The following is a 23,324-nucleotide window of genomic DNA, read 5'->3' as shown; positions in this document are numbered from 1 at the left end:
AACTTGATGTATTATTCCAACCGTCAGATGCATTGACATAACATGTTCGATTAGTTTCAGTTTTCCCTAATCTACATACAAGTCTATAACGAATGAGACTAACCTCAAGGTGACAGATGCCAACCCAAAAGCCCATACCAAAAGCTGACTAATCAACTCAACAAATCACCACTCTCAATAAACCACACATTGAAGTACCACCAACCCCAAACACGGAGTTCCCCACACAAACCCCAAATTTTTGGAATCTCAACGGATCTCCTAAAATCAAACCACATCAATACTGTGTCTAAGGAAATTACTATCCCCCCCTCTCTCATGGCTACATAGCAAGCCTGCTCATCTCCGCGACCGAAGACCGACATGGTAAACCTCAATTGCAACAACCCAATCACGAAGGACAATTTGACCGACGCTATTCTCGTCACCCTAGAACACAACCTGTTCTTCCTCTCAAGAACGCTGCCAGAATCCATTCACAAACCATAACCAACAATTGATAGTCAATCACAATACGAACACTACCCCTATACAACCGATGGGGTCACCACGGACTCATTAACTAGCAAAGCCCAAAACACTAATCAACATACAGGTACCAAGCAAGCAACTACATTAGGATCATTGATCCCTTTAACAACTTCTCAATAGAAAAAGAGGATTCGAGATTCCATACATACTCCCCAATACATGAGGGTGAAACAAACAACAATATGCATACATAAGCGATGCATAAACATGGTGTTTTACTCACTTTTCACAACCTTACCACCTTGCTTGTGTTACCACTGTCCAAACTGGACGGCGGTCACTTATGTCGAAGCGACCTGACTTAACCAAACATCCAACCTCTCGACTTCACTAAGAAACCACACTATTGCCTTATCAAGGTATTCACCTAGGATTTTCCAGGACTGATCCCCTCCTACACATCATCTAATAACAACCTACGAACCACACTAGGCAAAACCTCCTTATTTTGCAAGCTATCTTACTCCCATACCGAGTCCCCCTCATGACTCATAGGGTCCACTCTTTACCCCGCATCCTAGTTGTCACTCATCCCGAGAGTACCATCAAGAGGCCCAACCTCCGTGTCGAACCACTAGCCAATGCTACCGCTAGACAACCACCACGAACCTAACCCCGACATCGTCGCCTGTCGCTGACAAGGCTTTCACAGGTTCACCATTCTAAATTTCTGGAGGAGTAAATGTCATCAACCTTCTCATTGTCATCCCAAACCTTTCTTCGCAAAGACCAAACCACAGTGATTCTACTCACGGTTCACACCCAAACCATGGGTTATATCCCCAACCAATCCTGTCGTCAGCATCACTTGACCTACCCGGTATTAAGGTACAAATCCATCGTATTCTACCATCAAAAAGGAGTCTGGGAACTTAAGAAACACCCATTACTCCACCGCTCGGGATATAACGCTAGCTGTTCACCACACACCACTCTCGATGCCAATAACCACTATCTTATATAGGGTCTCACACTCTCTCTAATCAAACTACCAGTCAGTACAGATGCAAATTTGACGACATTACCTATCATGAAGGGGCAAGTCTAGTCCTAACGAAATTATGCACTATGACTCCGCAAAGCATCATGTTAAATATATATACCACCCCTAGTATTAATCACACACTTCACATCCTCTCAAGGAGTTCTCCCGACAAGAGACCAAAATTTCTACCATAAACATAAGGTCAAATGTGTTACACCCATGAAGTTTCGCATACCCGGCGAGTACAACTATTCAAGCCCCAAAATAGCCCCATAATAGTCCTAATTAGGATGCGCATCCCTCAATTCTTTCCCAAACCAAACCACATGCATATAAATGCATTATTACCAAAAATTTTATGGTCTTACAACAATTTATTGCATCAATAAAACTTTAGAGCTACTACATGCTCCAATCCACCCGATCCAAGGAAGTTAAGAAACAAAGCATATATATATAGATAAGCAAACAGTTTAGATGTTTCAACAATCCCAAAACACATTGGTTACACAACAGAACCCAATGATTACAAAACGATAATTCACCGATTACAAAATGGATTAGTCAAAACAAAACCATCCCCTCGATATTACCACCACTACTGTCCCTCACTGGACCGCCAAAGTTGATCATCCCCCAAACAAAAGAAAACTTACGAGCTTACAAGCCACGGACAAGAACTACTGTTGTGCCCCAACTGGCCACATCTGGAACAACTGCGGACTTCTCCAAGTGGGACTTGAGAACTCGTCTCTCCTGAGGCCCTCGAAGTCTGGCCCGTTTGTCCCCCAAAACGGTATTGCCCCTGTCCAGTCAAATAAGGCTGGACCCGACTAAGTTGCGAGACTTCCAAAGAAGCTCCTGGTTGAGTACAGAAACGTCTGATATGACCTGGCTGATTACACCCCCAACAAGTAAACGACTCCCAAGCACGAGACTGGTTCAAAGTCTGAGCTGATGAAGGCCCCAACAACTGTTTCCCCACTGAACATTCAATCGGCCCAAAACCCAGCTGACTAGATGATTCTGATGGTACAACTACTGGTAGAACTGCTAACCCTGCTCTCTTTTTCTGGGGACACACCGAAGCCTTGTGGCCTAGCTGACCACATCTGAAACAGCTAGCCGTTCCCCTACTCTGAGGCTGGCCTAAAACCCGAACCTCTCTGGACCCCCCAACAGAAGAGTCCGAAACCCCATACGAAGAAAAGGACGCAGCCTGGGACTGAACACACTTTCGCCTCCACCTCTTACCGGGCCTAGAGTACCTATAAGCTGTAGGAGTTACCGAGATGGCCTCCTCTCTACTCCAACCAACATTCCCAACCATGGCCTCTCCCCTATTCTGGCCCATAGCCAGCACTGTTGCCTCCACATGGGTCGCAGCCCCGACAAGCGCACTATAGCTCCTATGCCAAGACCCAGCAACCCTTTCTCGGATGCTATCGCACAGCCTACCCTCAAACTCTGAACAACGCAATTCCTCCGTCTCCACCAATTCCGGGGCAAACCTTGACAGATTAGCAAACCATGCCTCAAACTGCACCAAAGGAGTAGTACCTTGGCGTAACTCCACGAACTGTTTCCGCAACGCTCCCCGAGTGGAAGGAGGGAGATCACAACTTCCTCGTCCAGGCATCCTAGTGGAAGTAACAAAGGTATTAGTACAACAACAAAGGTGCCGAAACTATTTCCCTAGCGTCCTAACACGATGGACAGCTGTATTTCATTCCACATAAACACTTAAGCACTTACGAATTTCATTTTCGGATAATGATAGTCCTGAGGCGTTACTAGAGTTCCGGTTAGAAACAGCATTGATCAGGTGCCTTTCCAACAGGACTCCCAGAAACCCAAGGATCCAATCAACATCCAAGAAACTATATTCCATACCCACATAGTCACACAAAAAAGTTATCACATAAGCACATAACATTACATCTAAGTCTCTAACAAGCGAGACAAACCCATTTTGATACTAATCACTTCCCACGTACCCAAAGTATTCGAACCCGGTACGCTCTGATACCAAGTTGTCACGCCCTCAAAAAAATACATAAAACCCATCTTTTTAGACATGCCATGATGTACAAGAAATAAATATCTTTCTATTAACCAGAGTAGCTCTTACAGAAATATTACAAGCTACTAATAAACAAATGTCCCACGGGCTTACAGCTTTCCAACTTAACACTTGGTTACAAAAAAAAAGAGTACTAACTCAATACATCTTAAGCCCTTGGCTTGAATTCACATATAATACATCAAAGAAAGCAAAACAACAAAAGCAGTCTGACTGCCTCTTGCCTCCCAATCTACGCCCTTGGAAGTGGCATGCTTCCTATACCTGAAAATGGTGTCCCATATAGGGTGAGCCACAGCCCAATAGAAATACACTAAACCAACTATAAACAATGACTAAGATAATAGCGTTCAATGGGTGGTCCGCACTTATATTCCAATTTATACTGTGCTACAGTTTAACGACAATCATGTCCATGTTACATTCACTTTCCGTTTCTTAACCAATTCTCAATTCATAACTATGATTTAGAGCCTGGTCAAACAACCTATATGAGACAAACACTCATATTAAGCATTTACGTTTCGCAATAGATAAGCATACTAGCTATATCAATACATCAACAGATAACCATACAAGCTATATCAATACATCAACAATAAGCATATTAGCTGTATCTGCGCTTCAATAGATAAGCATATGAGCCGTATCTGCACTTCAATAGATAAGCATATGAGCTGTTTCTGCACTTCAATTTCCGGTTTAGAGGTCCAGCCCCTTTCTTCCAATAAACCTTTCGGTTTAGAGGTCCAGCCCCTTTCTTCCAATAAACCTTCCGGTTTAGAGGTCCAGCCCCTTTCTTCCAATAAACCGTGGAGTACAACCCGTTTCTCCTCCCACACAAACAATGTATACAAACAGTTATCATATACAACCAATTAATACATAAAGTTAATGTATTATTCCAATCGCTATATTCAATAGTACTCTTAATCGATTAGTTTTAATTTGCCTAATCATCATGCATTGTCTACAACAATCAAAACTACCCTCCACCGGTTGTCCAAGTAATTATTTCTAAACAGATAATAAAAGCTCCAACAGATAAAATATTGACATTTCAATTTGGTGAGTGATAAATATCCCAACTACACCCTTTAATCCCATACATTCCCAATTCCAACATTTTCAATTCCTTTTCTCATTTCTCACATTTGTTTCATAAATTGATTTAACAATGCAATTAGAGCATTTCTCATAATTAACGAAACAACCCTAAGGTCTCATTTCTATCAACAATCCAACATTCATCTCATCTCTCTATGCCCAAGATGCATATAGATAATAATAAATAAAACCCCAACTTTGTAAAATCACACAAGACCCAAACTTCCTCAAAATTACCCAACGACTCCAAACATATCAAAATGCCAAAATTCAAAGACAAAGCTCATAAGATGGAGTAGGATATCGCTACCTCGAAGTTAGAGCTCAAACGGAGGAAAGGACCAAACTCAAAGTGCTCCAAACTCCAAATTTTTTGGATCAAAATGTAGCCCTTAATGATCAACACACTTCTTACAAAGGCTCAATGTGAGGAAAACACTCCTACTAGATCAAACCCTAGAGAGAAGTTAGGTTTTAGAGTGAGGAGCTCTCAAAAATCGGTTTTGGAAAAGTAAGAGAGAGAAAGGAAGTGTAAAAAGTGATTTAAAATAGCCTAGCTGCCAACTGATATACGACTCTCCCGCTCGAGCGGAGAACACAACGCTCGAGCGTCAAGGACAAAAAGCTAGGTACGCTCGAGCGCAGTAAGGTCCGCTCGAGCGCCAAGACACAAGAATAAAGTACATCCGCTCGAGCGCGAAAACCAGTCCGCTCGAGCATAGATTTCCCCCTCCCAGAACTTACACCAAAAAGTACTACCCGCTCGAGCGCTAGAGTACCCGCTCGAGCGCGACCGCTCGAGCGCGACCGTAGAAAACACATCTGCAGAAGTTTTGCAGAGGCACGAAATACTGGACGTGTGTAAACCTCGCTCGAGCGCAAGAAGACCCGCTCGAGCGGACCATTCAAAAACTGGACAACAACAATGGGAGCTAAAGCTCTACCAACCTGTAACAACCAAGCCCAACACATTCTAAAACTCAAACAAATGAGTTTAAAGGTTGACAACACGATAGGTACAACTACCAACTCCACAGAACCGCGTCTGGAAAACAACAGAACAGTAAAGGGATAACCGGGATCGCTATAGGTCCAGTCAAGAGATTGTGAGACAAGTTTAGTACACGAACACTACTTAGCTTTCCTAGGTTTTTTTTTTTTTTTTTTTTGGTTGATAAATAACCAAACTTTATTAAGAAAGCATCAAGAAGATGCAACGAATACAAAAGTGGCCCCGAAAGCTCGACCAAATTAACAAGTCAAATCCTCTACAAAATCTACAAAAGCTAACACATCCGGATCTACCAAACCTGTCACCTAACTATACAAAACTATAAGAAGCCGTTTCTCTAACCAAGGAATGGAGTAAGCCACCCTCTGAAACACCAGCCTATTACGCTCCAACCAAATCAACCAAATTAAACAGTGCGACGCAAGAAGCCAAGCCTTCCGATGCCGCCGCCTTACCCGCCCTCCTGCCCAACTTTGCACAACTGCGAGCACCGAACCTGGTTGTACCCAAACTAAACCAAAAACTGTAATCATAAACATCCAAAGACGAGACGAGACCGGCAAAGAATAAGCAAATGGTCAACTGATTCTGCTGCCCTACCGCACAAACAACACCAATTTACCAAAATATGCCAACGACGAATCAAATTATCAGTGGTCAAGACACCACCCAAACTTGTTGTCCAAACAAAAAAGGCAACTTTTGATGGCGAGCCCGGCACCCAAACACCTTTCCATGGATAAACCCTTGCAACATCCTGTGCTAACCCATCCTGAACAAGGCTCCCATAAAAAGAAGACACAGTAAAAATACCTTTGGATCTAGGACAATCCCAAACCAAAGAATCTTGACCTTCTCTCACAAACTTCCAACCATATAAAAAAACCCAGAAGTTCCACCAACTGATCTTGCTCCCAATCTTGAACATTGCGACACAACTGCACATTCCACACTGTCGATTGCCCCTCCCCAATCTTGACATCAGCCACCAACACCTCACAATCAGCAGCAATAGCAAAGATCAAAGGAAATCGAAACTCTAAAGACAAGTTAGCACACCACCTATCCCTTAAAAAACGAACTCGATCCTCGACACCAATTTTCAACCGCACCCTCCTCCAAAAAGCCTCCCGACCTAACCAAATCCCCTTCTACACACCACAACCATGAGAAAGACCCACTGTTCTAGAACACCACTCCCCCTTACCCATACCAAACTTAGCAACCACCACCCTTCTCCAAAGCCACTCTCTTTCCGCCACAAAGCGCCGCAACCACTTCCCCAACAAAGCCAAATTGAACAAGACCAACCTCCAAACCCCCAAGCCCCCGCGCTCCTTAGGCAGACAGATCTGATCCCATGATAGTAAATGATAATGAGCACCCTCACCCCCACCACCCCACAAAAAGTGCCGTTGCAGCTGCTCAATCCGCCTTGCTGTTGACACCGGGATCACGTGAACAGACATAAAGTAAGTCGGAATACTTGCTAAAACACTTTTAATCAATACAAGCCGACCACCCTTTGACAAATATTGCCGCTGCCATCCTACCAACTGTCGTTGCACCCTATCCACGACCCCATCCCATACTCGTTTGGCCTTAAATGAAGCCCCCAAAGGCAAACCCAAATATGTAACAGGCAAAGAGACCACTTTACACCCCAAGATAGCGGCCAAAATCGAAGAGCCACCTCCTCCATCGGGATCAATTTTGACTTTGCTAAATTCACTCGAAGCCCGGACACTACCTCAAAACACAACACACATCTCAAGTGCCCAATATGCTCCTCCTCTGCATCACAGAAAATGAGCGCATCATCTGCATAAAACAAATGAGACACCTCCACCACCCCTGGAACCACCCCGACCTCAAACCCTTTCAACAAACCTTCTTGCACCGCTCTAGCCAACAAATGCCCCAAAGCCTCCATAAGCAGGATGAATAACGAAGGAGATAAAGGATCACCCTGCCGCAATCCTCGATGAGTCGGAAAGAAACCTTCCGGAGGCATTTCACCTGTTAGTCTGTTACATGACAAATCCAATCCAGACATGAAATTAAGGATGCTGCCAATCCTGTAGGAGTAAGTCCGGCTTTTAGTAACAAACTCAACTTCATCTGCCATGGCACTGGCAAACAGGGTATTCTTGTGAGGGATATTGAAATTCCTTTCTAGGAAACCTGTATATTTGTAAAATGTATGCCAATTGAACAGAGGTGCAGTCATTTGCATGAAGCCTTGCAAACTAGCCTCTATCATTCTAAAGGCGATAGTACCAAAACAACAAGGTATAGACCCGTTGAAATAGTTATGGGAAAGGTCCATCAAACTTATCCTATTTAGTTGACACAATTGAGTTGGAATTGAACCACTCAATTGGTTCCTTCTTAACAGAAGAATTCTAAGGTTGGAAACCACTCCAATGGAATCAGGAATGCTACCACTGAAGCTGTTTTCTCTTATATCAAATGTCAAAAGATTTGATGAATTAAAGAGAGCTCTTGGAATTAATCTTGTGAACTTGTTCCCTCGCAAATGCACAAGCTCTACAAATCCCAGTTTTGGGTTGAGCAAGAAGAGAGTCTTGATCTTGAAAATGAGTGATAAGAGACGTCCATAAACACACTTGGAACCAGTGCACATGGGAACTGACCATTAAACGAATTATTTCGCAAGATCAATGTTTCCAACGATGTCATGTTATCCATTGAACTTGTAATCTTACTTGGCATGTAGTTGTTGCTAATATCTAGAAAATTCAAGTTGGACAATTTGGAGAGCACATTTGTTAGAGGCCTTGTAAATTGATTATCATTCAGTTGCAAATGCCATATATGAGTCAAGGTGAAGATAACTGAAAAGATTTGGCCACAAAAATTGTTATTTGATAATTTTAAAATTCCTAAATATCTGCAATTTCTAACTAATTGGTTCGTACCTACCTTGAAAAATTATTAATGGATAAATCCAGAATAATCAACTCACTCATCGTACCAAATGAGGATGGGATACCACCTTCAAAAGCATTCCTAGACAAGTTGATGTATGAAATATATGGAAACATCTGCCCCATATTGGCGTGAATTAGCCCTCTTAAGTGATTGTTCGAGACATCCATCCAATAAGTATTTACATAGTGGTATGATGGCAAACAAAATTGACTGACAAAAGAGTTATTCCGCAGGTTTAAAACTTCTAGTCCCGTATCATTCACCAATAGCCAGTTTGTGAAAGAATCTGTCGAGTTATTGTGGGAGAGATCAATGAGCCTTAATTTGTTTTGGTAAAGTAGAAATTTCGGAACATCGCCAGAGAGCTTGTTCAGATTACAGTTTGATAGAACAAGGACGTTCAATTGAAACATGGGAATCCAATCTGTATATTTAGTCTCTACCTGAAATTTGTCATTGCCACTTATCAATTCAACCACCTCAAGGTTTAAATGGTTTGCAAATGACCTAAATTAGAATAAACCCTCGAAACGATTGTGACTAAGATCAATTTACTCTAGGGAGTTGAGACTTCAAGAAAGAGACGGAGAAATGTTTCCTGTGAATTGGTTTAGAGAAATATCAAAAAACTTGAGAGATCTCAAATTGCTTAGGCATGGAGGAAGGATCCCTTCAAAGAGGTTATGGTTGAGATCTAACTCCTAAAGTTTCTTCAGTTTGCACAAACCTACAAAATAACAAGCTTATGAAACACATATCGTTTATAATACTCGATATAATTTTTGTTGACCTTTGAATTTCTGTTTTGTTGACCTTTTAGTTTATAATAGATAACCTTAACAAATAGAATTTTTACCTTGAATTGGTAAAGAACCATTAAGGTTATTTTGAGCAACAGATAGAGCTTTCAGAGAAGATAATGCTCCAATGGATGGAGTAGGGGTGGACATTGGCCCATTGGCCCGCCCGGTTCAGTCCTATATTTATAGGACTTGGGAAAATTGTTTTAGCCCATAGGGTCGGGCTGAGCTAACAATTTTAGCTCAGAATATTAATGGGCTGAGCTTGACATTTATACTTCCAACTAGGGCTGTGCAAAATACCGTCTAATCCGCTAAAACCACACTGATCTACATCAATCCGCACCGCTCTAACTGCAACCACGGTTCAAACTTTAAAATTTATAATCCCGTTCCAAACTGCTCCACTCCACTATAGTTGATACATATATATTTTTTAACCTCTAATGAAATATCAATGTAAAAATGAGAGAGATATTTAAAATATTAAATTTATTACAAATTAGTAGTTATATATATGAAATATATTATGTAAAATTACTTTGTGTTATACATACAAAAAATATTATACAAATTAGTGTTATATATTATTCAAATGTATGATAATTAGTTAAAATATTCTTCAATCCGCCAATTCGGCAAAAACTACCCAAACTGCAATTTGTCAATCTGCTAATCCGTTAATCCGCTATTCGGTTTATAATTTTAATCTCAAACCGCCCGAACCGCATCGTGCACACCTCTACTTCGAACCCAGCCCCGGCTCGCTGTTAAATTAATTAATTATTTATAATACATTAAAATATATATACATATTTTATGTTGAGATTTAAACTTTATCTTTGTTGATTTTATTGAAACTCACATTTGTTGTGATGTGTGATTGAGTTTATTTAAGAAATTCATCAATTTATATACAAAATCTTTCAATTTATAATTTTGTCAATATATTTTTTTAAGAAATATAACGTGCGATTGAATTTAATTATGGAATGTTTTAATTTTTTTTAAACATATAGTTTGATGGGTGAGTTTGGGATTTATAATTATTTTTCTGACTGGGCTTGGACAGATTTAGAGGCTCGATATTAGGGCCGGGCCGGACTTGGACAGGCACAAAGTCTCTTATTATGTAGTGTTGGCCCGGCCGAAACCCGGCCTTGCCTAACGTTTGTCCAACCCTAGGATGGAGGAACACTTGCAAAGAAATTATTCTCACTCAAATTTAAGATCTCCAGATGGCGGACAGATGTTAGACCTACCAAAACATATGATAAAGGTAAAATAGAGCCAAGAGAACTTAATACAATCAAGATTGCAGGGTGATCCCATGGCAATTTAAATAACAAATTTCTTGCCTTCCATTGGTAGCCTTCCATTGAGCTGATTCTGTCTAAGGAGGAGGACCTCCAGATTACTAAGATTATAAGTCAATTCTGTAACCCAAGTGAAGAGACTCATTAATTAGATTGAGATGAAGAAAATAGAGAATGATGATTCCATAAAGATACAATTGACAAAAAAAAAAAAAAAAAAAAAAACTTTTAGTTTGCGAATTTCGCTAGTTGTAAGACTTCATTTTTTCAACTATTTTAAGTCTTCTCAACACTCAAATGGAGCTAAAAAGACTTAAATTAAGTAGCATGAATTTCAGAAATAAAAAATACACATACCTTTATTATTCTCTGAGGATAGAAACTTGAGGGATGAGATTCAAAATCCTGAAGGCATCCTTGTTAAATTGATTACCACTTAGGTCTATATGTCTCATCTCGGTCAACTTAGACAGTAGTTTAGAATCTGAGCGTATGACCATGATCAAATGTCATTAAAAGTCAACTCCAAAGAACCATATATGAAAATGACCGACTTATTGCTTTTGCAGGTAATTAGGTACTTCTTAAATAGATTTTCACTTTACTCTGATTCAAATTGTAGATGATATATAGTGATATGGAATGCACGTGCACACACACACACACACACACACACACACACACACACAAACACACCTTATTTCACCAAAAACAATAATTAGGTAAACCACAAACCACTAGCTATGCCATTTAATTGAAGAATCAGTACACTTTCATTTGTTCCTACTCATGGGGAATAAAGCTTTTTTTATTTTTTTATTTTTATTTTTATTTTTTTGATAACTCGGTATGTAGCCTATTGGAACAACTAATCTAGGGAACCAATCTCACCGTTTACTTGCGACCAAGAAACTGTTTGCACCTAGGAGGTATTGAACTTGAGACTTTGGAGGAAGCTTATCCCTAGATCCCAAGCCTTGACAACCAGGCCAACCTCTTGAGGTTATGGGGAATAAAGCTTAACTTTAGAACTCTTATCAAAAGGGAATGAGCATCCTTACTTGCTATGTATAAAACCAGTCAATCTAGTCAACTTGACAATCTTGAAGTTTCTACTTGGCCAACTTTATACTGGCTAATTCAGTGCCAATTCATTTTTAGAGCTTTCTATCACCCAAGAATTGTTTCTGTTAAGTTGACTGAAAATAGTCAGCTTTATGTGAAAAAAGAAAAGGGTTCATGGTTTCATTGGGGGGTTCTTTTGTGTCCACCAAGAGCATAGTCCAGATCATAATTATTAATGCAATATGGGCCAAATATCAGTGATTAGAATGCAATTGGATGGAGAAGATAGTCCATTATTGTTAGTGCATCAAAAACTACAGAGGTTATATGGTTTTCCTGCTCTACTTGTCGAAAACTTAAGCAAGCATATAATTTCAAGAAGGCTAGGTTTTACCTTGGATGCCATTAAGTTGATTTTCACTTAGATCCAACCTTTCCAGGTTTCCAAAATAAGCTAATTCTGCACAAAGAAACAACAAAGTGATGAGTTTACAACATAGTAATAGAAAGATTATTAAGAATAATTATGCAATTGTAATTATGATTGTAACGCCCTCAAAATAATAACATTAAACTAACCACATTCCTTTATTTCATTGAGTTTCATTACATAAGTATTACATGTTAACCTCATAACAAAATGCCCTACGGGCTTACAGCTTTCCAAGTTAACACTTGGTTACAATAAAGAGTTCTAACTCGTTTACACATTAAGCCCTTGGCTTGAAATTACATGTAATACATAAAAAGTAAAACAACAAAACTATGCCCGCACTAGCCTCCCAGCTATGTCCTTGGAGGTGGCATGCTTCCTGCACCTGAAAATGATATTCCCATATAGGGTGAGCCACAGCCCAGTAGAAATACACTAAACCAACCATGGACAATGACTAAAACATTAGCAATTGATAGTTGGTCACCTCAGATACAATCACATAAATTACATGTTTATGTCAACGACTTACAAGTCCCAATTACTTTTCATTTTCCCTTTTTCAACAGATAAGCATGCTAGCTCTATCATCATTTCCACAGATATGTATAAAAACTATATCTCACATTCAGATAAGCATAAAAGCTATATCCACACTCTCAACAGATATGTATATCAACAATATCCACAGATAAGCATACAAGCTGTATCCACACTTCACAACAGATATGTATAACAACAATATCCACAGATAAGCATACAAGCTGTATCCACACTTCACAACAGATATGTATAACAACAATATCCACAGATAAGCATACAAGCTGTATCCACACTTCACAAAGATAAGCATATGAGCTCTATCTTCACTTCTCTAGACAAGCATATGAGCTCTGTCTACGGAGTACATCCCCTATCTCCTCCAAATACCTATCCGGTTTAGAGGTACATCCCCTATCTTCCCCTAAACCGCGGAGTACATCCCCTATCTCCTCCTCTACACATAACGTATATAAACACATTGGTTCTATATACAATCACACAATACACACAATTAATGTATTCTATTAACCGTCAAGTTCCATGACACATTCCATTGATTAGTTTCCGTTTACCTAATCATCATGCATTGTCTACAACAATCTCGACTATCCTCCACCGATAGCCCAAAGCAGTTATTTCTAAAACAGAAAATAAATGCACAAATGGATATTCAATCAACATTTCATTTCCTCATTTCTCACCAATTAATTATCCCAATTAATTAAACAATGTAATTAGGCCATTTTCCATAATTACCATTTCAACCCTTAGGTCCCATTTTCATCAATGATTCAACAATCATTCCATTTTTCTATGCCAAACATGCATCTAGGTTTATTATGAATAAAACCCCAACTTTTGTAAAATTACACAAAAGCCCCAAACTTTCACAAAATTACCAAACCAAGCCCAACATCTCAAGATACCAAAATTTAAAGACAAAACCCATAGAGAGGAGTAGGTTATCCCTACCTCAAATTCGGAGTCCCAAAGAAGAAGACGACAAAACCCAACGTGTTCCAAAACCCGAGATTTTCAGATTAAAATGAAGCCCTCGACGATCAACAACTTTTTTTGTAAAGGCCAAAGGTGAGTAAATCACTCCTACTAGATCAAAACCTAGAGAGAAGGTAGAGTCTAGAGTGAGAGGCTCAACAATGGTGATTTTGGAAAAGTAAGAGAGAGAAGAGAAAGTAAAAAGTGATTTGAAAAGTCACAATTTCGGGATTTAAACCCAGTCTTCCGCTCGAGCGTAAAACACCTCGCTCGAGCGGCCACTCACAGACTTCCGCTCGAGCGGCCAACCTCCCGCTCGAGCGCAGAATGCACTCGCTCAGCACTTTTGCAGAACCAGGCCTCCGCTCGAGCTCCCAACCCTACGCTCGAGCTCACAACACTGCACAACAAGATACTGGATGGATGTATTCCCCGCTCGAGCGCCAACACCTCCGCTCGAGCGGACAGGCCAAAAATCTGGGCAACTGGTTTTGGTTTCTAAACTCAACCAACCTGAAACAAACCTGCCCAACACATCCCATAACTCAAATACTAAGTAAAAAGGATGCAAACAAGATGATAGACAACTACCAACATCCACGGACACATGTCCGGATCACGGTATAACAAGGGTAAACCCGGGATCGCTATAACCTCCCCCCCTTAAAGAATTTCGTCCCCGAAATTTAAACACAAGTTTTCAAAAACAAGTTTTCCTCCATTTTAACCAATGTTACATCATAACATTCAACAATTCGACCCATTACCGGTCATCCCATCCCTTTAACAAGAGACATATCACAATATGTAAACAACATATGTATGCCAACATGCATCAACATTATGCACTATCTTTCCAATTTCAACAATATATTCAACACATATAATGTTACATTCAACTTCCATATGAGGCAAGTTCCAAAACATACTTTCAATAAACCAAACATTTTCAATGTTTCACAACTTAAGACATATATAAAAGCTCTTAAGTTCAACAAAACGTAAAATTTAAATACAAGATCTCACATCAACAAACAAGTCCGGATATTTCTCACAGACTTCCAACTCACGTTCCCAAGTGGCTTCCTCCACTCCGTGATGTTTCCACAAGACTTTCACCAAAGGAATGGTCTTGCCACGCAGGACCTGATCCCGCCTATCCAAGACCCGAACCGGTCTCTCCTCATACGAGGCATCCTCATCTACCTCTAAATCAGTCCAATCCAACACATGTGATGGATCTGGCTCATACTTCCGAAGCATACTCACATGAAACACGTCATGCACTCCGGACAACTGCGGCGGTAAGGCTAACCGATAAGCAACCTCACCTATCCTCTCTAGGATCTCAAAAGGACCAATAAACCGAGGGGATAACTTCCCACTCTTCCCAAACCTCATCAAGCCTCGCCTAGGTGATATCTTCAGAAAGACATGATCACCTACCTCAAACGCCAAAGGCCTCCTCCTACGGTCGGCATAACTCTTTTGTCGACTCTGGGCTGTAACAAGCCTCCTACGGATAAGCTCAACTTTCTCCGTCGTCTCCTTAACCAACTCCGGACCCAACAAAGGTGCATCACCCACCTCGGCCCAACAAACTGGAGACCTACACGGTCGGCCATACAAGGCCTCAAACGGTGCCATACCGATGCTAGACTGAAAACTGTTGTTGTAGGCAAACTCTACCAATGGCAAGTGCCTCTCCCACGTCCCACTGAAGTCCAGGACACAACCCCGAAGCATATCCTCGAGGATCTGAATAGTACGCTCGGACTGCCCGTCAGTCTGAGGATGATAAGCCGTACTAAAGGTCAACTTAGTGCCCAGGGCACTCTGCAAACTCTGCCACAATCTAGCAGTAAAACGAGGATCTCTATCTGAGACGATCGTCACTGGGACCCCGTGCAATCTCACTACGTCCCGAACATACAAATCGGCAAGATGATCCACCGAATCTCTCACGCGCATAGGAATAAAGTGCGCCGACTTAGTCAACCGGTCTACAACCACCCAAATAGCATCACTACCCCGCTGAGTCTTCGGAAGACCTACAACGAAGTCCATAGTGACATGCTCCCACTTCCACTCGGCAATAGGCAAGGGTTGCAACAAACCCGTTGGCCTCTGATGCTCGGCCTTCACTTGCTGGCAAGTAAGGCACTTCGATACGAAAACAGCCACATCTCTCTTCATACCCCGCCACCAAAACTGGCGACCCAAATCCTGATACATCTTAGTACCTCCCGGATGCACCGCAAGGCGCGAATGATGAAACTCTCGGAGTACTTCCTCTCGGCAAGACTCCGGTACAAACAAACGGTCACGGTATCGCACACTCTGGTCAGGATACACCGTCAAACCCTTCTCAACTTTCCCACTGGAGATCTTCTCTCGGAGGGATTCTACCTCAAGGTCACCTCTCTGTGCCTCTAACACTCTAATCACAAGTGTAGGCTGCGCAACAACAGAAAACAAGGCCGCAGCCTCGACAGATTCGCCCAGTAGCAAATCAAACTCGCCAAGTGCTCCCAACATCACCCATTCTCGGATGGCTATACAAGCTACATCACTAATGGTTTTCCTACTAAGGGCATCGGCCACAACATTGGCCTTCCCCGGATGATAATGCAACTCAAAATCATAATCCTCGATGAACTCCATCCATCTCCTCTGCCTCAAATTCAAGTCTCTCTGGGTAAACAGATACTTCAAACTCTTGTGGTCCGAGAACACCTCGAACTTCTCACCATAAAGGTAGTGCCTCCAGATTTTCAAGGCAAAGATCACTGCTGCTAACTCTAGGTCGTGTGTGGGGTAATTCTTCTCGTGTATTTTCAACTGACGTGAGCCATAAGCTACCACTTTCCCCTCTTGCATCAACACACAACCCAAACCCTCTCATGAAGCATCACAATAAACCGCATAACCCAACCCTCTCTCCGGAATAATTAACACCGGAGCGGTGGTCAATCTAACTTTCAACTCTTGGAACGACTTTTCACAAGTCTCACTCCACACAAACTTGACTCCCATCCTAGTCAGTCTAGTCAACGGTGACGCTAACCTGGAGAAATCTTTCACAAACCGACGGTAATACCCAGCCAATCCCAGAAAATTGCGGATCTCAAACACACTCTTAGGCTGTGCCCAATCTTGCACTGCCTCAACCTTGGATGTATCAACAGACACCCCTTCCCCGGATACCACGTGGCCTAAGAATTTGACTTCCCCCAGCCAGAACTCACACTTCCCAAACTTGGCATACAGCCTATGGGCTCTAAGTAACTCAAGCACCACTCTCAAGTGTGCCTCGTGCTCCTCCTCAGAAGACGAATAGATAAGGATATCGTCCACGAAAACAACCACAAATCGGTCTAAGAACTCCCGGAAAATCCGGTTCATCAAGTCCATAAAGACTGCCGGTGCATTGGTAAGTCCGAATGGCATCACCAAAAACTCATAATGGCCATACCGCGTACGGAATGCCGTCTTAGGAATATCTTCCTCCCTGACCCTCAACTGATGGTAACCCGATCTCAAGTCTATCTTAGAGAAACAACGGGAACCCTTCAACTGGTCAAACAAATCATCTATACGCGGCATAGGATACTTATTCTTAACCGTAGCCCGATTCAACTTCCGGCAGTCTATACACAATCTCAAGGCACCATCTTTCTTTTTAACAAAGAGTGCCGGTGCTCCCCACGGTGAAACACTAGGGCGAACAAAGCCCTTATCGAGCAATTCCTGGAGCTGAACTTTCAACTCAACCAACTCTGCTGGAGCAAAACGATAAGGTGCCATAGAAATCGGCGCTGTGCCGGGCACTAAATCAATAGAGAACTCTATCTCTCGGTGAGGTGGCAAACTAACAAGATCTTCGGGAAAAACATCCGAATACTCACAAACCACCCTCGGTAACACAACCTGGGTCTCACCACTCTCACCACTCTCACAGCTAGCAAGTAGACTACTAAGCTCACTTCGCCCTCGCGAATCAAACCCCGGTGGCAAAATACTACCAACCCGGTCTCCCAAGAAATGGAACCACTCCCCGCTCAAGGTACACAATGTAACCCTCTGGCGGTAGCAATCAATAACAGCCCGGTATGACGATAACCAGTCCATACCCAAAATAACATCAAAACCCTTCATGGGCATGACAACAAACGGAAAAGGAAGCCTATAGTCGGCGACCTCTATATCACATCCTCTAACACCCTGTTTCAGGATCAACTCACCGCCCAAAGGCGATACCACACAAATAGGAGATGCTAACTGTGCTAACTCCAATTCCAAAACAGATGCAAATGCAGCAGATACAAAAGAATGAGATGCACCCGTGTCTATCAACACATTAGCAACTGAGTTGCAAAACAGAAAAGTACCTCTCACTACTGATGGAGCTGGTACTAAATCCTGCGCGGTAACAGCATACACGCGCCCCGTAGGCCCCTGGTCTACCTGCTCACCTCTCGGAGCAAAAGACTGCTGCACAGACTGGGATGACGAAGCTCCCGGATTGGCCCTCGAGGCCTGCACAGACTGAGCTGGCTGAAAACCCTGCGTCTGCCTGGAACCAGACGCTCCCGAAGTGGCACTCAACTGTGGGCAAAACCTCTTCATGTGCCCAGGTTGTCCACACTGATAACAAGTCAAGAGCTGCCCCCTGCCCAAACTCTGACTCTGCGGTCTAGCTGAAGAAGAAGCAGCTTTCTGACCCCCACCCTTCTGCGGGCAAACAGATACCTTGTGACCCAGCTGGCCACACTTGTAACAGGTGAAATCCCCCTGACCACCTCTCCCGGAGCCTGCACTCGGCACTGGGAAGGTCGATCTAGCAACACCACCCTGCGACTGCTGAGGGTTAGAACCCCTCTGCCTCCTGCCATCACTCTGACTATCCTGGCTCCTCTTGGAGCCTCTCTGACTCTCATCCTCCTCCTGTATCATAAGCTCCATATGAGCTGCAGCGTCCACTAGGTGTCTATACTCTCGAATATAAGACCCACCAATTCTCAACTTGAGGCCCCGCCTCAACTTCCGCTCAAACTCATAACAACGGCGTTCCTCAGACGCCACCAGTTCAGGTGCAAACCTGGACAGACTGGTAAAAGTAGCCTCAAACTCGGCCACTGACAAGCCCTGCTGATTAAGCCGGCTAAACTGATCCCTCAGTTTCTCCCTAGCTACTGCAGACAAAAACCTCTCCTGAAAAGCATTCACAAACGCCTCCCAAGTACCACCAACACGAGCTTTCTCGTATTTCCACCATTGACCCGCATCTCCCTTCAATTGGAAGGATGCCAAGGTCACTTTCAGTGCTCCGTCCTCGATGCCAAGCATCTCAAACGTCTTCGTTGTCTGTTCGAGCCATTCATCTGCCTTAAGCGGCTCTTTAGGATCCCCGATAAACTCGTCCGGATTACACCGAAAGAACTCCCTCTTCAAGAAGGAAGGCCCTGCCTCAGCTGCCTGATTCCCAGCTCTAAGAATACCCAATGCTCCTGCTATCTCTCTGGCCAAGGCACCCATAGCCTGCTGACCCACTGGCTCGGCCACATTGGCCTGCCCAACTCCCTCCTGCACTGCTGGAATCTCACCCTGTAACGGTACTTCCTGCCTCGCAGGTCTACCACGCCTAGCACCTCTTCCTCGTCCTGACATCCTAATAAAGGCAACTCAGAACGTTAGCACATTCATAAGTGTGCCAAAACTAAACACTCACGTCCTAATGCATGGACAAGTGTAATTCACTCCACATAAGCACATAAACACATAAGCACTTACGAATTTCATTTCCGGATAATAATAGTCCCGAGACGTTACTAGAGTTCCGGTTAGAAACAGCATTGATCAAGTGCCTTTCCAACAAGACTCCCAGAAACTCAAGGATCCAATCAACATCCCAGAAATTAAATCCCATACCCACATAGTCACATACGCATGTTATCAATTAAGCACATAGCATATGATACTACATCTAAGTCTCTGTCAAGCGAGACAAACCCATTGTGATCCTAATCACTTCCCACGTACCCAAAGTATTCGAACCCGGTACGCTCTGATACCAAGTTGTAACGCCCTCAAAATAATAACATTAAACTAACCACATTCCTTTATTTCATTGAGTTTCATTACATAAGTATTACATGTTAACCTCATAACAAAATGCCCTACGGGCTTACAGCTTTCCAAGTTAACACTTGGTTACAACAAAGAGTTCTAACTCGTTTACACATTAAGCCCTTGGCTTGAAATTACATGTAATACATAAAAAGTAAAACAACAAAACTATGCCCGCACTAGCCTCCCAGCTATGTCCTTGGAGGTGGCATGCTTCCTGCACCTGAAAATGATATTCCCATATAGGGTGAGCCACAGCCCAGTAGAAATACACTAAACCAACCATGGACAATGACTAAAACATTAGCAATTGATAGTTGGTCACCTCAGATACAATCACATAAATTACATGTTTATGTCAACGACTTACAAGTCCCAATTACTTTTCATTTTCCCTTTTTCAACAGATAAGCATGCTAGCTCTATCATCATTTCCACAGATATGTATAAAAACTATATCTCACATTCAGATAAGCATAAAAGCTATATCCACACTCTCAACAGATATGTATATCAACAATATCCACAGATAAGCATACAAGTTGTATCCACACTTCACAACAGATATGTATAACAACAATATCCACAGATAAGCATACAAGCTGTATCCACACTTCACAACAGATATGTATAACAACAATATCCACAGATAAGCATACAAGCTGTATCCACACTTCACAAAGATAAGCATATGAGCTCTATCTTCACTTCTCTAGACAAGCATATGAGCTCTGTCTACGGAGTACATCCCCTATCTCCTCCAAATACCTATCCGGTTTAGAGGTACATCCCCTATCTTCCCCTAAACCGCGGAGTACATCCCCTATCTCCTCCTCTACACATAACGTATATAAACACATTGGTTCTATATACAATCACACAATACACACAATTAATGTATTCTATTAACCGTCAAGTTCCATGACACATTCCATTGATTAGTTTCCGTTTACCTAATCATCATGCATTGTCTACAACAATCTCGACTATCCTCCACCGATAGCCCAAAGCAGTTATTTCTAAAACAGAAAATAAATGCACAAATGGATATTCAATCAACATTTCATTTCCTCATTTCTCACCAATTAATTATCGCAATTAATTAAACAATGTAATTAGGCCATTTTCCATAATTACCATTTCAACCCTTAGGTCCCATTTTCATCAATGATTCAACAATCATTCCATTTTTCTATGCCAAACATGCATCTAGGTTTATTATGAATAAAACCCCAACTTTTGTAAAATTACACAAAAGCCCCAAACTTTCACAAAATTACCAAACCAAGCCCAACATCTCAAGATACCAAAATTTAAAGACAAAACCCATAGAGAGGAGTAGGTTATCCCTACCTCAAATTCGGAGTCCCAAAGAAGAAGACGACAAAACCCAACGTGTTCCAAAACCCGAGATTTTCAGATTAAAATGAAGCCCTCGACGATCAACAACTTTTTTTGTAAAGGCCAAAGGTGAGTAAATCACTCCTACTAGATCAAAACCTAGAGAGAAGGTAGAGTCTAGAGTGAGAGGCTCAACAATGGTGATTTTGGAAAAGTAAGAGAGAGAAGAGAAAGTAAAAAGTGATTTGAAAAGTCACAATTTCGGGATTTAAACCCAGTCTTCCGCTCGAGCGTAAAACACCCCGCTCGAGCGGCCACTCACAGACTTCCGCTCGAGCGGCCAACCTCCCGCTCGAGCGCAGAATGCACTCGCTCAGCACTTTTGCAGAACCAGGCCTCCGCTCGAGCTCCCAACCCTACGCACGAGCTCACAACACTGCACAACAAGATACTGGATGGATGTATTCCCCGCTCGAGCGCCAACACCTCCGCTCGAGCGGACAGGCCAAAAATCTGGGCAACTGGTTTTGGTTTCTAAACTCAACCAACCTGAAACAAACCTGCCCAACACATCCCATAACTCAAATACTAAGTAAAAATGATGCAAACAAGATGATAGACAACTACCAACATCCACGGACACATGTCCGGATCACGGTATAACAAGGGTAAACCCGGGATCGCTATAATGATTAACAATTCTCAACTCCCTGTACAAATAAGAAACAATCATGAATTTTCACAGACATAGTTGAAGTTACCATGAGCTGGAAATAATCCCCAAATTTTATTTGCACGAAGATTAAGCATCTTATGGGATCTAAGCGCACTCAAAGATGGCAGAATGCTATCATCAAATTTGTTCCATTCAAGATTTAGAATCTCCAATTTTCTTAAAGCCGACAGCTTCTCAAACCAGCATGAAAATTTTGGAAAAAATGAGATGAATCACCTATCCCAAAATCTCTACCCATCCCCACCTCACAAGTAGTGTTCGGAACAGAATCTCACCCCTTCTCTAACACAAGACTTGTGTAGAAAATTTTCATGTTTAATATTTTCAGTATTCTCCATTAATTTTTTTTTTCTTCCGTTAAGACAACTATAGAAAGTAGTACTTTTAGAAAAGTAAAATATAACATTCATGGAGTTATATTAGCTGATTTGCATATCTTTATTGTCAGTCCTAGCACTGAATAAATTGAAAGACAAATTGAGGCTTCGGTGCTCTTTAAAAGGAAGGAAGAGGGAGGCATTTATGAGCCAAATATTGTTGTGATCTATATATGGTGCATCTTTGATATTATGCAGAGAGAGCTCTGAAACGTGCCCATGGTGCGATCACACGTGAATCTCTCCCAATCACAACACTCACTGTGGTAGGGAGAAGATGGTCTGCATCAGCACCGTTGGATTTGAGGAACTCCTTGAATTCCAATAGACCCCTCCTTTCCCCTTCCAAGCAACTAGCACTGTGTCCATTCACCTGAGCCAAAACACTCACTACCCACACAGCAAACTTTCCTAGAAAAAAGGCCACCCCATTCTGTGAAAAGGGGTGTCTGTAGTTCTATTTAATGAAAAAAATTCAATTAACAGTGATATGATACCATATCATCATAATTCAATAATCAATTACCATGAGTAGTGAACCCACTATACGAATATGTTAGTTATTAGACTGTATTGGATGGCAGTTATATTTGAATAATGGGATTCACTTATCCGGTCAGCGATGAAGCGAGATTTTGGCATGCGGTGGCCATGATCCTTAATTTTTAAAAACCCCTCTTATGTGTGATATGTATATCTACTGTTCATGAATATGTTGTGTTCAATAGTGGCCAGGTCAAGAATTGGATTAAATATTAGGTATAATGGTGATACGAGTGGCAATATTACTAATTACCAATTAATGAAAAATCTCACATTACTATAGAGAGACTACATGAGTGGGTTAATGGAAGATAAGTAGCATCCACCTAGTCCCATTTACATTTTTTAATTGGCCGCTAATAACACCAGGTA

The sequence above is a fragment of the Camellia sinensis genome, chromosome 15 (genome assembly GCF_055761805.1).
Source record: "Camellia sinensis isolate YWXY chromosome 15, ASM5576180v1, whole genome shotgun sequence".
NCBI lineage: Eukaryota > Viridiplantae > Streptophyta > Magnoliopsida > Ericales > Theaceae > Camellia > Camellia sinensis.
Note: the sequence above shows the minus strand (reverse complement) of the source record.